We start from the raw sequence: 12,773 nt of genomic DNA, 5'->3' as shown, positions 1-12,773 counted from the left end.
CATATTCTTTAGGCAATTATGAATCAGGACTTCTGTAAAGTTTACAAACCTTGCTTCCTTGATATGATTAATACCTAACTAACATGTTTCCAGGTATCCCTGTGAGATGTCCAGTCAATATTAATTGCTTCTTAATTATGTACTAATCAACCCCCATCCTTTCACCACAGATCTTTGATATTTACTGATGGCAGGGTAAACTACTCATCCTTTCTCTATAAGCAGTTGTAGTTTTCTAATCATGAAATTTGATGGAACTTCAGAGATCATTTATTCTATTGCATACTTAATAATAACAAATGGTCATATTTTATTATTTGACCAATAATCTCTGCTCCAACATTTAGAGATATATTCATCTAGCTTTTGCTTCTACTGCTAGGGAACAGTTCTAACTATGAAGAAGTTCATAATACTATTTTGTAGCTACAACTAGGTACCACAGTGGCTAGAAAGATGGACCAGGAATCAAGAAGACATGATTCAAATTAAGCCTTAAAGAATTACTAGCTGTATGAATCTGGGCAAATGACTTAACTCCATTTCCTCATATTTTAAATGAGATGGAAATAAAAGGTAACTATTCCAGTATCTTTGCCCCCCCCAAAAAATGGGATCACAAAGAAATGTCTAAAACTGTAAGGAACAATAATAAAATTTTAATAGATATCATATTCAATGGCCCTAATAAATATCAGTGGATTTTTTTTTACAATATTACATTTGTTTCTTTGTGCCTGTGTTTACATGACATATCTAATTTTTGTTGTAATTTGTCATTTTCATCACTTTGTTATGTGACCCTGCCTTCTCATTCTCCCATCCCAAAAATCTCCTTAACACTGACAAGTTGGAGTAGATAGTACAACGTTTAACTCTATGGTTGTCTATTCTCTTAACAGAAGCTCATGAGAGGAAGAATGAACACCAAATACAAGGGTTGTGAGACAGAGATAAATGAACTACCCAGAGCTAAATCAACTTGCAATTCAGAAATTCCAGATCTCAATACCTATTCTTCTGTAGAGGTTCCTTGTCATGACATTTTCTGCTTTTGAGAAATGGTATTAGTAATAGAGGAACTAAATAGCTTTTTGAAGAACACAATATCTTTGCTAAAATGGTGGCTTAGTTACTTATAGGGCATGATGTTTTAGTGGACTGTCCAATTCACTACTCAGTCATTCAATCACTGTACTGAGTGAGTCCTTTCCAGGCTGAGCTGCTGGAATGTGCTGGTAGTCTAATTTGCTGTGGGACGGCTGCTGATAGACAGTGCTGGACTGGCCACTAAGCTACTAGGAAAGTTGCTCAGTTACTGGGTTGTCCTCAGAATAATGAGTTTCTGCTAGATAAGTCAATTTGCTGAACACTCCAAGTTCAACCTTCAGTGGAAAGCTACAATCCTCTTCAAGCTTCAACAACTTCCTAGGCTAGGTGAAACTGTGTTCTTTTTAGTTTGGAGCATCACAGTGCTTGTCCAGATAGAAAAATGACTCAAATTTATGATTTGTAGACATTTCTTCATTTCCTTCCATTCTAAGTTTTTTGTTACTTCCAAATAAGAATTGGGAAATGTCTTGCTTTTCTTGTCCTATAATCTTTCTTTGCTTATAAACACTCAATAAGGTGCTTCATCTTGTCTTATGGTGATCAGTTCCAATTCAATCAGTTCTTCTACCCATATTCCTTGAGGAACTTAGATAGATGAGTGGCTATGGATAAGATCATGAATCAAGCCTATGTCCTAGAGGCAAATTAATTGTATATGCCCACTTCTAAACAATTGAACTATTTAAATCTGAGGGCCATTTTATAGTGGGTAATATCCCTTTTAAATCTAAAGGCTTTCCCATTTCCCTTTGATTGTATCCAGAACTAAAATTTTTGGTGAAATTTCCCATAGGCATTAATTTTTACATTTATTGTACTCACATCCAGGAATCTCTTATACTTCATAGTATAGAGGTGTTTTTTATCACAATATTACAGAATTCATCCTTCTAGGACACAAAGACCATGGTTGACTCAACCCTGGCATTTGGGTGCTACAGTATGCATGTCCAATGCTACACACAGAAGAATATAACCAAAATGATAAAGTCTGGGCCACTGGAAGGAAACCTCATTAAATATTAAACAGAATAAATTTCAGATGGACCTTAGTGTTTGGATTTTAGCATATTAGATTAGAGTGAAGTAAAGATTAGCGGAAGATTTGTTTGTAGGCAATTTATCTCTTTGATACTTGTTTTTACTCTATTATCTAATTTACTTTTGATAAATGGAATGGCTTACAGTTTGCAAATTCACCTGCAAATGTCACTCAGCTAATGCTCAGTAGTTGTCTGTCTCATTCATTAAACTGACAAGAACTAAAAGACAAGGATTTTCATTTGAAGGTCCTTGTTGTCTTTGTGTCATATGAGCCACTGTTTAGGGTCAGGCTTAGAAAAGAGGGCACCAAAATTGTCATACCCTATCTCCTTGAGCCTAACAAAGGGATGTTATTGAGATATCCTTCCAAGTAGTTTAAATAGATATGTCTGGTGACAAAATGAAAACAAATGGAGGAGCTAGTGAGATTCACATGAGAGACTCAGCTTCCTGCTGCCTACAATCCCTTTGGGAGAGACAACCTGGCACTTCCATTCCCCATAATGTATCTGAGTCAGAGGAGGGAGGAAACTGTCAGGATTAGGAGGGGGAAATGGTGTTCCCTGATATTTTTTCAGCACACTATGGGATTCTCTGTCATTGCTGAATCTATTAGGGGCCATTATTCAGACTGCTTGAGAGAATGGACTTTCTGACTCCCAGAGGATTCTAAAACACCTTAGCTCCAAAAAATACAAACTGAAACACATCAATCAATGTACAGAGGTATATCTTTTTTAGGAGAGCCATTGGGAACTCCAATGATACAACAATTCCACCTTCTTTGCTTTCTCTAACCCTTCAAATTCAAGAGCATCTGAATGGAGCAAATTGAATCTAGTGATTTATTTTAGAAGCATTGTTTTTTTCTTTATACTTTTCTTTTGTCATTCTCTGTCTCTATTCAGCCCATCAGAGTTCCTTTATTTTATTGTTCTTTTTCTCTCTCTTTACCTCTCTCTCTTTAGGGATAGAATATATCCTATTTTTTGGAGGATTTGTGTAAGAAATCAGAGTATGTAAGATTCTTATCATGTGCATACAGTTCCCTCATGTGAGAAGTTCTTGTACTTTCTAGTTTGTACTGATGAAAGGTGGATTGCTTTCTAAGCAATGGGACTTGGTTTTCTGACTGAGATTGTTCAGCAAGTCCATTCTTATAACCCTGATGGGTGTCATCACCTTAGAGAATGCCTGCTTGGAATCAAAGAAGCAAAGAGAAAATAAATGAAGGAATGAATCCAGTGAGTTCTTGCTTATGGATGAAAATGAAGCTGTGAGCTTAAAGGTTTCATGCTGCAGAATCCAGTATGCTATACATAAGGAAACTATTTTTAAAAGGAAGAGAAAAGGAAGCTTAATTCCAGAGAAAAAACTGAAAGACTTCAACTTGTCCCTTTTTTGCACAGGTGAGGAAACTACAGGTTTGAAAAATTGTATATATTGTAATATTAGCTGATATGTTGGTTGATTTTCATAGGAGCGCAGTTATAGATCAGAAACAGATCTCATAGGCCACCAAGTTCCCCACTCTCATTTGACAGAAGAGGAAATTGAAAAGATCCAAATTCATTAAGTGACTTGTCCATGATCACACAGATATCAAGTATCAGAGGATAGACAATTAAAGTCATAGGTGAGATTCAAAGCTGAGCCTTCTGAGTACAGAGCCACGTTCTTTCTACTGCTGAACTTCTTCATTTTCCTTTATTTTAAAGTCTTTTTCATAAGAGAAATTGACTGGGAAAGGGAGAAAATTTGACATATTTAGAAATAAAAGTTATGTAAAATATTAATAAAACATATTCTAAAGAGTAAGGCAGAGAAAAAAACTACTTTTGCAATTAGTTTTCATAAAAGAGAATGCTATATCACACATACTCATCTGTCCCTAATTCATTCATGTACCTTACCAACCAACTTTGCAGTTGCTGAACTTACTGTGCATTCTAAAAGGTAGATAGAAAAGGAGAATGAACTGCATGAATACTCACTTTATATCATATTAAAAGTTTATAATATGCTTTTCAATATTAAGTTCCATAGCATATGGAAACTCAAATTACTTTCTCCTCCTCATTTCCCTTCTTCCAATAATATAGATCATGTAGAAGGAAAAAGAAAACTTTAAAAAATTGACCTTTTGATTGATCCTTTTGTTTCTTTGTAGTTTCACTGTAGATATTTGACTCACCTTCTATGACTGGTATACAAAGATATCTACCTGGGCATCCAAAATGAAATTTTTTCCAGGATACACCTCATGATCTTCAAGGCCATAAGGATCTCACTGTATTTTGAGGGAAAGCCCTAGTTGCTGCCCATGGCAACATTCTTAGTTGTTTGTATACCTTCTTAATGTCTGGCCAAACAGAATGGACATACGTTAGAACTTTCTGGGTAGCAAAAAGTGGTCTGTGATCAGTATTGACTCTGGAACTGCTGTTGAGATAAGCTCTCTCTATATCTTCTTTTTGGTTTTGTTTTTCCCTAACCCAAGTCAGGTGATGTTTTTATCATTATTGTTTAGAATAAGGAAGTAACCTGTAGAGCCAGTCCTGTACCCAGAGAAGGGCAAATTTCTCATAAATAGCATGACACAGTGATTTCATACATCAACCACTTTATTTTGTGTTAATTCCTGCATATAAATGAAGTTAACCACAGCTCTGTTTCTTGGAATACCATTTTAATGTCACATCATAAGAAAACACATTTAAAGTTAGAAGAGGTTTCAGAGGTCATCTAGTCCAACTCCCATATTTTCTAGATAAGGAAAGTGAAACATGAAAAAATTAAGTGGTTTACCCATATAGACAGTAATAATCAGAGGGAGGATTTGAAGTAAGGGCCTATTTCCACTGTGATTACTTGCAAGTCTAAAATTGACCATCTCTTACCTATGGAAAAAAATCCTTTGAGATATCTGAAGCAATATCTCCAATTTTTCTTGTTAAATGAGAGAATGAAACTCAGTGGCCTATGAGATCCCTTTCTGATCTACATATTGCTCCTGTGAAAACCAACAACACATCAGCTGACATGTGCAATATATATATATATATATGTATATATATATATATATATATATATCAAACCTGTAGTTTCCTCACCTATACAAAACAGAAGCAAATTGAAGTCTTTTAATATTTCTCTGGAATCAAGCTTCTTTTTCTCTTCCTTTTAAAAAAAAGTAGTTTTCATACATCATTTACTGCATATGACCACCCAGTTGCTAGTGACCTCCATTCCAAACTATTTACATTTAATTATTCATATATATAAATGTATGTGTGTATATGTATATATATTTGTATTTATTAATGTCATGTGCATGCTACACATATTTTATACATACTTTCCTCATTGTAGCTCATTATAAATAAAGATCGTTCCATTCTTTGTACCTACATCCCCAGCATCTAGACACACCTGATATACAGTAGATACTTAATAAATGGTTATTGATCCATTAATTATTGTTAGCAATAAAATATTATAGGGCCATTTAAAGTATGTTTAGGTGACCTGTGAATTACTATATTGCTAGTAGTCTTAGATATTTAATTTACTTTAAGCCAATTAGCCAATAAGTATTTAATAAATGGCTGCCTATTATGTGGCAGGCATTGTGCTAGACAGTGAAGATGCTAAAATAAACAATATACAATCCCTACTCTCAAGGAGCTCACAATCTAATAGAAGAGTCAATAAATGAGTTATGCTATAGAGAGGGTAAATAGGAAATATTAAGAGAGAGAGAAGGCACACTATTTAAAGTAGGTTGAAAAAAAGTCTCCTGTGAAAGACTGTATTTTAGTTGGGCCTTAAAATAATGTAAAGAAGGCATAGCTGAGGAGGGAGAACATTCTACACCTGGGGGATAGCTAAAGAAAATGCCAAGAAGTAGAGATATGGAGTATCTTGTTTGTGGAACAGTCAGGAAACTAATGACACTGGTTTAAAGAATATATGGTGGGGAGTAAGTTATAAGAAGATTGAAATTATAGGAGGGAGCCAAAAGCACAATTTAAAAAGGAGATTCCCTCCATGTCACAGGCTTAATTTTGTCAACTCAATGACATCTTTAGAAGAAATCAAATTTCTATGCACCTGAACTATGTAAATACATACATATACTACATACATTCATGTGTGTATATAATATGTGTATACACAGAAATGTATATGTATATTTGGTATTTACATATTTAATACCTATATGTGATCTGTTTGTGCAAAACTTCGTTGTGTATCCTCTCTCTTATTAGAAAGATAATGGACTCATGGTGCAGAATAACATATTTTTTTTTGGAAATGTTCATGTTTTCTTTGACAATGTTTTCTTGTTAAAAAGATTTTGATTTATTTTTAATGCACTGAGATGGGAGGAGGAACCAGATTTTTGTTAGCAGATAAAATTCAATAATAATAATTTATATGTTCCCTTTGAGAACAAAGGATGAACAGTAATGTATTTAATATGTTCCAGTGTCTAAGGTCAGATTTAAATATTAGTCTTCCTTACTCTAACTCCACTGCTCTATATCCTGAGCCACCTATTTGTCCTTTAAAACAAATAAAAAAAAAAAAGAACAAAAAAAACATTAATCTTTTAAATACTCCAAAAGACAATCAATTCTGACTGCTTAGCATATCATGTTTAATTCTGAAATCAGTTTATTGTCCATCTAGAGTGTCCATCAATAATCTTTGTAATTACAGAATAGCTCTATGGGCTGTCCATTCAATTGCATATCATTATATGAACAATAGGTATTACTCATCAAATTTGCTTTCTTTTGTGGATAGTTAGTTGAATTTCTTTGAGCAATATTAGACTTTATTTGTAAGATGAAGCAATATTTGGGAATTTGATGTATTCAAAGTGATGCCATCTATAAAGACTGTCTGTAGAACAAGATTTGCTATAAAGATTCCTTCTCCCATTTGGACCCTATGGTAGACATCAATTATAATAATGGCAAATTCCTCTATTAACTGCACTGCCCTTGTCTTATAACTCTTTTGGTCCTAATTTTAAAGGGTCATTAAAAATGCCTATTATTATATTCTTCAAGACACCCTTTATTATTTTGACATGGATTAGGACAGACTGTTGAAGGAGAGCATTATTCTGAACCACAAACAATGGGGTCTTGAGTTTTCCACATCTTTAATTAAATTGTACAACTATGAAGATTTTACTGATCGTGTAGATTACAATCATAAAATTTTGTTGAGGGAATTGATGAGGCCAAAAAAATTGAGTTAACTGAATGAAGTTGGAGAATAATAACAAGAAGACTCCAACTACTGAGTTGAGGTTTCTACTTTTATAAAAATCTCATAGGAAAACTGAAAAATAGAGGGGCAGAAATGAAGCTTAATAAACATCTTAAACCATATACCAGAATAAACTCCAAATGAATATATGACTTATATATGATGGATAGAAAGATAGATAAGACATATGAATATTTATCTGTTTCTTTTTTGTGTCTGTTTTCCTATCTCTTGTATTTATTGTAGTTTACTGATCTCTCTCTGTTTCTTTCTTTTTCTCTCTCTGACCCTTCTTTACCTTCTCTCTCATATAAAAAATTCCAAATATATCAATAGATAGACAGATAACTGACATAAATGCACAGAAACACAAACATGTATGTATAAATGTGTATATAATAAAAATAAGAAAGAAAAGGAAAACCATTCAAAACTCAGTTTTTTTTCCCTTAACCCAAGGAAGAAAGTACTTAAGCAAGATATTTACTCTAAAATAAATGGAATTTGTACATCCTTTGCATCATGTTCTTGTTTCTCTTGATGGCTGATTATGCCAGGGATCATCAGAAGGCTTCTCCCTTTCATGCTTTGTATCTCCTTTTTACCTATGCAATATTAAAAATGTGGTGAGAAGGACCAAGACATTCATTTAGAGACCAAATCCCATTGCAGCAAATACAACTGTACCTCCAAATCAAAATAATATAAACTCAGCTGTATATTCTGCTTTTAAGATCAATGTTAAATTATTAACATACTAAACATAATTCCAAGTGTAATTGGATTTGACCTGGAAAGTTTATTTATCTAAGTTGTGCTTACTAAGGGATTTTCTTCTTCAATCTACTCTAATTCACACCCCTCCCATTCCTCATCACCAAATCACTTAGGACTGTATTTCATTTTATATAAGGAAACCAAGGCCTAGGGAAGTTAAATGATTCACTGAAAGTTAGATAGTGTATAGAACATAGAGAAGAATAGGAAGGCAGTTGATATTGTTTAATTGCTTTTCAATTATGTCCAACTCTGTGATTTTATTGAGGTTTTTTTGTTGTTGTTCTTTTTTTTTTTTTAAGACAAAGATACTGGAGTGTTTTTTCTTTCCCTTCTTCAGTTCATTTTATAGGTAAGGAGCTAAGTTAAGCAAGACTGTGACTTGCCCAGGGTCATATAAATAGTAAGTCTCTGAGGTCAGATCTGAACTCAAAAAAGTGAGTCTTGAGACTTCATTCATGGTGAACAATTTAGAGACTATTTCAAAAGCCTGGGAGAATGAACTAATCTAATGGCCTTGTGAATGGAGAGGAATGATATTGTAGTTGTAGAAACAATAAAATTTAGAAATATTGGGAGGACCACATTGTGATGGGGTGGGTCTTCTGAACAGAAATAAGGAAGTTTGGAAGAGAAAATTGGTGGGGGTGTTGATGTATTCAGAGTGATGCCATCTATAAAGACAAATGTCTGTAGAACCAGGTTTTCTATAAAGGTTCCTTCTCCCATTTGGACCCTATGCTAGACATCAATTATAATAATGGCAAATTCTTCTATTGACTGCACTGCCTTGTCTTATAACTCTTTCAGTCCTAATTTTAAAGGGTCATTAAAATGCCTATTATTATATTCTTTAAGACATCATTTATTATTTTGACATGGATTAGGACAGACTATTAAAGGAGGACATTATTCTGAACCACAAACAATAGGATCTTGAGTATTCCACATCTTTAATTAAATTGTACAACTATGACGACTTTACTGAATGTGTAGATTACAATCATAAAATTTTGTAATTTTACATACTAATGATTTTTATTTAGGACATGCTGAATTTCTAAGTTTGAAAATAAAGCAAGCAGAATGTACTCCATTGAAGAAAATACTGTTTCAAAAGTTCTAAATATCTGTTGGTGGATGATAATAAAATAGTCAAGGTTAGAGATGGTTTCTTGAGTCTTAAAAAGCATATGATGTCTTTAGAATAGGAAGTACCTGACCTATAAAGAAGTCACATTGGTTAACTATCCTTGTGGAAGGATAATAATAATAAATCTCATAATCTCTGCCACCTTTCCTGGCCCATTTGCCTTGAATCAGAATATTGTCATTATTTATATTTGCTTGTCCTAATGGAAATCAATCACTCAACATTAATTAAATACTGGATGCCCATCAAAGTGTCTCATGATCTTAGACTTAGAGCATGAGTTAGAGCTAGAAAGGTGATCCCATCTAATTCAAACCTCTCATTTTATGGATAAGGAAACTGAGAAACAGGTAAGTTAAGGGGTCAAGCTAAATGATAAAAAAATTAAGTTATGGTCACATGGATAGTAACATGTGAAGAAGGATCTGAACCTAGGCCTTTTTGATTCCAAGTCTAATATCTTATTCACTACAATATGGGGGCTTTCCTTGGTAAAATGGGGAATAATCGTTTTTTTTTAAATCACATATGTCTAACACATTAAGATTTAAAAAGCACATTGTCTCTAATAATCTTGTCAAGAAGATAATAGAAATAATATTGTTCTCCATTTTACAAATGAGGAAACTTGACTGTTAAATAGATTAAATCACCTGCCCAATGCCTCATGGTTAGTAATTATTGCCACACAGTAAGGGCTAGAAATAGGAATTTAATCTAGATCTTTGAATTCTAAAGTTTTTTCTCAGAATCCCAAAGAACACATTCAACTCTAAATCTGTCAGGCACTCTGTTGGGAACAGACTCAGTCAGAGTGTACAGCTTAATTGTTTGTTGTTTTACCTCCTCTTCCATAGATATAACACACAGAATAGATTTCCTCATTCATATAGAAATGAATTCTCAGATTTCCCCTATATATCTCTTTATATTTGCCATCTAAAGAAAATGAGGCCTTAAGAATTTGAGAAATATTTCCAGCAAATATGTATAGAAGAATAGCACATGTTTAACATATATTGGATTACTTGCCATCTAGGGGAGGGAGTGGGGAGAAAGGAGAGAAAAAAATTGGAACACAAGGTTTTACAAGGGTGAATGCTGAAAAGTATCTATGCCTATGTTTTGAAAACAAAAAGTTTTAACTTTTAAAAAAGAAATATTTCCAATTGTCACAATGGCAATAAATGTAATGTGGAATTATTAATTGGAATGTGAACATTTTAATTTTCATTAGGGGTTGTAAAGGTCCTGTTGTCTCTAAGTTATCCTTCCAGACTGCTGTCTCAACTCACTCTCAGGCTAGACTCTCCTTCTAGACCACCATTTAAACTCAATCTCCTAGTCAAACTGACTCTTCAGACTCAATGCTACCCTCTTTTATCCTCACAGAGAAAGGACCCATGAGAACCCCCAGGCGCCTATGGGAACTCCCATAGCATTTGCTTCTTTTAAAGGTTGTGCAAACTCCTTTTCAGAACTCCTTTTAAAGGTGTAAACTCCTTTAAATGTGTAAACTCCTTTTCAGAAGTCTAAAGGTGTGAACTCTGAGCTAGAGAATTATTTAGACAACCTGAGTTAGCACCTTGTAATCCTAACATCTCCCCCTTTATTTTGATTTAGAACATAGGGTGATCATGGCCTTGAAACATAAATCCATCAATATGGGAGGTATTACACATAATTACATAAATAACATAAATACATAGTAACATAACACATGCTAGAAGTGATGTAACAAATAACATGATCAAATAATCATAAATTGAGAATTTATACATGTCCATAAGTCCATTGTCCATTAGTTCATGTGCCAAAAATCCAATAATTCCTGCAAGTTTTGAAGTCCTCCAAAAGTCTCATCTTGTGTTAGGAAATCCAATGATTCCTGCTGGTTTTAAAGTTCTTTAACAGTCTTCTTATTAGCCATGCTCTTTCAGTGTCAGATGTTTCTTAGATTTTCTCCTTTGTTTTGAGGTCTTTCTCTTTTTCTGTCTCTCTCTGATAGATAAGGTGAATGCGACTCATTGGCACCCATCTGATTCCTTCTCCATCTGAAGAAACAATCAAACCCTCTCCCTTAAGCAGTTAATCTATCTGGTCCCTTCCATTCACCACTTTCTGGGTCTCTCCACATCACCTAGTGATTATCTAAGGACAGTGGAGCTGCTCACACTGGACACTGCCCTTGTGGTGGGTTATAAAACCTGTCTGCCGGAGCCAGTGCATCTTTGTCAAAAATTAAAAAAAATAATGGTATAGAGAACTAAATTTAGAAGTTCTCTAGGGTTACCTGTGGCTCCCCCTTTCTTTTGTGTTTGGAGGAGTGTCTTAATGTCTCTGTTTCTTCTCTCTACTAGTCTTAAAACTAAGTTTTAAGTTTTTAAGTTATACTGGCCTTAAAACTAAAGAAAGATGATCCCCTCTCTAAAAATTTTGAAACTATTCAAAATTCTATTTATTTATCAATCTATATAAAGAGACAAAATAAATATTATATTCTATATTGTTATATAATTATATATTATATATTATATAATTTTATAGATATATAGAATTCTCTACCTGTCTATATATCTATATATATTTAATATTGTTATGTATATATGTATACACAATTCTAATAGTATCCCTTGATTTTTCTTTGCAATAGTCATATGAGGACCTAAATACAGACTAGCTATGTGGCTTTGGTAGTTATTTCTATGCAGACCTTCCACAACTGTCTGACTTTTGTTCTCTTGAGCACATAACTTTTTCCTTTTTTTTTTTCTGAAGGAAAAACTGATGTTGTTTTTCTCCACTTTACCATGTTTCTGAATGCTTACTTTGTTTTTGTTTTTTTTAATCAATTTATCCTTATGTACCTCACTTAGATATTTGACCAGGTGTTTAAAAAAATCAAAATGCTTAACTCCAAAGTACCTTTTAATGTTCCCAGCACACAAGGCAATGTTTTTTTCCTGTCTACACCTAATAAACTTTGTATAAAGGTTTGCAGATAATGGAGATAAAGATGTGCATAACCTACAGACTTCAACAATAATCAATCAATTGTCATTCATTAAGTGTCTGCTACTTGCCAGGCACTCACTTAGGCACCAGGGATACAAAAACAAAAATTAAAACATCTCAGTTCTCAAAAGGTGTACATCCTAAGGGAGAAACCACAAAGAAATATATCAGTATGAAGAGAATAAAGGTGAAATAAATATAAGTGCATCTAGGTAGCATAGTAGATAGAGTACCAGGCTTGAAGTCAGGAAGACTCATATTCTTGAATTCAAATCTTACTTCAGATTCTTACTAACTATTTGACCCTGGGCAAGTTGCTTCACACCTTTTGCATCAGTTTCTCATTTGTAAAATGAGCTGGAGAAGGAATGACAAAGCACTCTAG

The sequence above is a fragment of the Sminthopsis crassicaudata genome, chromosome 3 (genome assembly GCF_048593235.1).
Source record: "Sminthopsis crassicaudata isolate SCR6 chromosome 3, ASM4859323v1, whole genome shotgun sequence".
NCBI lineage: Eukaryota > Metazoa > Chordata > Mammalia > Dasyuromorphia > Dasyuridae > Sminthopsis > Sminthopsis crassicaudata.
The sequence above is the reverse complement of the archived record's forward strand: the minus strand, read 5'-3'. Positions refer to the sequence as shown.